Source organism: Cyprinodon variegatus, unplaced genomic scaffold, assembly GCF_000732505.1.
Source record: "Cyprinodon variegatus isolate N-32 unplaced genomic scaffold, C_variegatus-1.0 Scaffold2281, whole genome shotgun sequence".
NCBI lineage: Eukaryota > Metazoa > Chordata > Actinopteri > Cyprinodontiformes > Cyprinodontidae > Cyprinodon > Cyprinodon variegatus.
Genome location: NW_015152734.1, coordinates 1 through 3,967, shown reverse-complemented (window position 1 = coordinate 3,967; position 3,967 = coordinate 1). Strand labels below are relative to the sequence as shown.

The 3,967-nt window shown below is 39.6% G+C and overlaps 1 long non-coding RNA gene across 1 annotated transcript in view; it reads right to left on the bottom strand.

Annotated features, from left to right (window-relative positions):
- Positions 1 to 1,480, bottom strand: part of LOC107080747 — a 4,886-nt gene extending 3,406 nt beyond the window's left edge. The window contains exons 1-2 of the long non-coding RNA XR_001480979.1: positions 1,396 to 1,480; positions 1,128 to 1,237 (exon numbers count right to left, since the gene is read on the bottom strand). This is a non-coding gene — a long non-coding RNA (uncharacterized LOC107080747). The remainder of the gene's footprint in view (positions 1 to 1,127; positions 1,238 to 1,395) is intronic.
- Between the last annotated feature and the right edge of the window lie 2,487 nt (positions 1,481 to 3,967).

Here is a 3,967-nt window from a genome sequence, read left to right as displayed (position 1 = left end):
GTTCTTTGCCGAGCTGAATGCGCACTTTCGTCTGGTTTGGTCTGCCGCGGTTTCTGTAGACTCGTGAACTCGCATGCGCGCGTTTTGAGGAAGTCCTATACACTACTGTTTATGCTCTAAAAACATTGTCAGCAGACAGCAAGAAGCCTCCCAGATCTCCAGATGCATTTGAGATATCAAAAAAGTACTCCAGAGTGTTGTTCAGCATGGGGGTGAGTAGAAAATGAAGGCTAATCATGTTATGGGTGTACTATTCCTTTAACTCTGAGTTTTCTGTTTCAAAAAGGGAGTTAAACCTGCATTGTGAAACGGGCCTCAGCTCCAATCTTTTGCATTTCATAGACTGCGTTTAGGGTAGGTTAATGATAAAGGTATTATGTTTCGAGTACTAATCCTGGCTTGTTTACATGTCTTCCTGACTACCTATTCAATCCACCTGCACTCCTCCCCATATAACCAGTCTGTGAGCAGTCATTATTGCCAGATTATTGAAAGCCTCACAGCCAGCTTAGGTCTAGCATTTCTTCCTTTCCAGATTGGCTAAACCCGACCTTGTTTTTGCCTCACGGTTTCAACACCAGTTTGCTCTCGCCTGTGTACGCTGATATTTTTGGACACTGACTTAGTATTTTACCTTTGACTGCAGATCTTTGCACCGTCCTCGGATACCTCCACCTGATTCTAACCTCTGGCCAGAAGTTCGATGGCACCTCTGACCCTAATTCTGCCACACAACCAAGTTCTGTTTTTTCCCTAATCTAAAAGACATGACAAATTTATCACTGATCAAATCTAATGGGTTATTTTGCTGCACTTGAAACCAGCAGAGTTTTTATCGCAATAAATGAAATTATATTAACAACTTTTATGACTTTTATTAAGTTTTGGACAATGGCCTGACTATTAATCCTCCTATTTGTATTTAATACTAAATAGCTAAAGCTAAATAGCTAAAGAAAAGTTTGGTAGGGATGTTCCAAAAGATTGGAACATCCCTACCTTTGAATTATATAAGCACAATGTTATGAGAAAGTAGCCCAAACCAAAGCTTGCAAGGAAAATAAAACTCCCTTACCCAAACCACACCATCAAACTATTCCCCTTAAACTTTAGATGGTAAAACTTACAGCGACAAAGCGGCACCATCCAACCTCTCCGGACTGACCAGGTATCAGGGTGGACCTGGAGAAATTGACCTCCTTGCTAAAACTTCATCTATCTCAGCCCCTGTGGCCCCCTAAAACAGGAAGCAATTTAATAGATATAATTACTCTGTGATGCAAAGCAGGTTTCCTTATTTATTCTAACAAGCTAACTTTATAAAGAATGCAAAAGAAGACTGTTTCTAGAGTTAATATTTTAGCACCCTGTGTGACATCACACCTCATTACTTACAAAGACAAGTCGACGTACAGCTTTTGGTGTTGATAGAAGACTTCGAACTTGCTCATTGAGCTCCTCCCATGTTCGGTGAGAACTGGACATCAGAAAAAAAAAAAATCAACTTTACTTTTCAATTCAGTTTATTTATACAGCACCAATTCACAACACACATCATCTCATGGCATTTTATAGAAACAATTCAACCAGATCATCCAGTCAGATTGATTCAAAGTTTTCTATCTAAGGAAAACCAGTTGACTGTATTGACTGAGTGACTCTTCAGCAATCCCTCACACCTAGCATGCTTATAGCGACAGTGGAGAGGAAAAACTCCCTTCTAACAGGAAGAAACCTCCAGCAGAACCAGGCTCAGTGTGAGCGGCCATCTGCCGAGGCCTTTTAATCCCAGATAATTTTTTTTCAGGACCAGACAATGGGTAAAGCTAAGAAAAAAAAAATTCTAATTATTGTGAAAAAATTTCATATTTTCCATCACTCACATTAGACAGTGACTGGGGAAAAATACTTCAGTTTCTTACAGATGAGAATCCAAACATCAGTTTCTTATGATAAATTATATAAGATGGTATAAAAAGGGACTTTTTATACCTTTAACGAATTTCTTTTTGTAGAAATAAATGACCCAATTTTCCAACCAACAATCATTGTCCACATGCTTTTGTTAATTTGCTGAATTTTTTGCTAAATTTATCCACTGTTAAGAGCCTTCTTGTCATGATCTGGCCTGTTTGCTCTCCCTTAATTAGTCATTCCTTTCACCTGTCGTTTTCCCTCCCTGAATCAATTATAATTTATTCCTCTCACCTGTTTCCTCTGGTTGATATTCAGTTCAGCCTGAGCATTCAGGACCAGATCATTACTTGTCTTTCTGTTAGCCTGTCTGTTAGTTTTGTTCCTTAGTTCGTGTCCTGGATCCTAGCAGCCAGTGGAAAGAGGGTTTTAGTATTTGTCTCGTCTCCTGATCGTCCACTGTTCCTCCCCCGCGGAGTCCTCTGGGTTTTCGGCTCTATATGTGGGGAGGTTCAGTTTTTATCCAGTAAGCCTGGCTTCAGGGAGGAGACCAGTTTAAAGTCCTGCATCAAGTTCCGGTTCTACATCCTGTCTTGGAAACCCTCTTTCACTGAGCCTGCCTGTCTGCACCTGATCCTGTCTGCTCCTTTCAGACCCTGTCAGACTCTGAACCCTCCTGGGAGCCTGTGGATGCCTGGAAGTCTGGATCCTGCCACCTGTTTCTTTTCCTGTCTGTTCTGGATCCCTGACCAGGATCAGCTTCCAGCATGTCCTCTAGAACTGCAGCACTTGGGGACATTCTAGGACTGGCCTGTGAAACCAGGTAAGTGGCCAACTCAGATAATCATCCTTTATCAGATGATCGTGGTCACTTACCAGTGTTTCTCCTGCAGAGTGTCTGTGATTGGGCGGTGCCCCGTTCCCCATCCTGCAGTGTCCGCATGCCACAGCTCCACTTTAGTTTTGTTTTATTTAATAAACATTTTGAACTTTCCTACTGACTGTCTCTCCTTGAATACTGGGTCCATCTGTCCTCGGTTCTTGACACTTCTAGCAATTTTTGTTCAATTACGTGACTAGGGAAAAATCAAGTGACTTTTTGGTGTTGTTGGAGACTTTGGCGTCAACACTGAAAAATTTTGGAGTTAAATTATATATTTTTTCACATTAAATTAAAAAAAAAAATTTTTTTTTCTCTTTTTCAGATTTGACAAATTGCATTCTTTTCAAATTGCGTTTTACAGATCACATTCTGTGGTACTGGTACTTTTGGGGCGGGCTTTACCCTGCATGAATGTTAGCAAATCTCTATTGATCAAGAGTGAGGGTTTTTTTTTACTTAAAGAGAATCTGATCTGCACAAAGGAAATTGAACTGAATGCAATTCATAAAAATCCATCCGAAAAACAGACATTTGAAGAAATAGAATGAACAAACAAAAATGGGAAAAATGGAGAAAAAAGACAAAGGTTATTCTTTTTTTTTTATTTTTATTTCAGATTTGCATTGTTTTTAAAATTTACTTTTACAAATCCTGTTCTTTGGCAAGCCACATTGATCCTTTTTACCACCCAGGTTTATTTAATGTGTCTGCTCCCATAGAATCAGTTCGGAAAAGAATTGCTGTTACTTTTAATAGGGTAGTGCAGTAAAGCTTCTGTCTTTAACATTTTGTCCCACATACTTCTTTCATACTTTAATTAGTTTTAAAAATGCTAATTTTACACTTTTACTTGAGTTGAAATCTTAAGTTGACACTCTAACCCAGGGGTCACCAATGCGGTGCCCGTGGGCACCAAGGTGCCCTCAAGGACCACATGGGGGGCCCTCAGAGTCTTCTAAATAAAGAACAACCCACCAGTGGGCTAAGTTTGAAATTTTATTTTGTTCTGTTGCTCTTCTTTTTAATCATTTACGGAAATTTTCAAAATGACAAGGTCTAAATAAACTTAGAAATGAACAGAAACAATAAAAAAAATAAGTTGATAACGAACAAAGTTTAGGCTAACGCTAACCCTTGCAGCTCATGGGTGAGTAATGGTCGCCCTTCCTA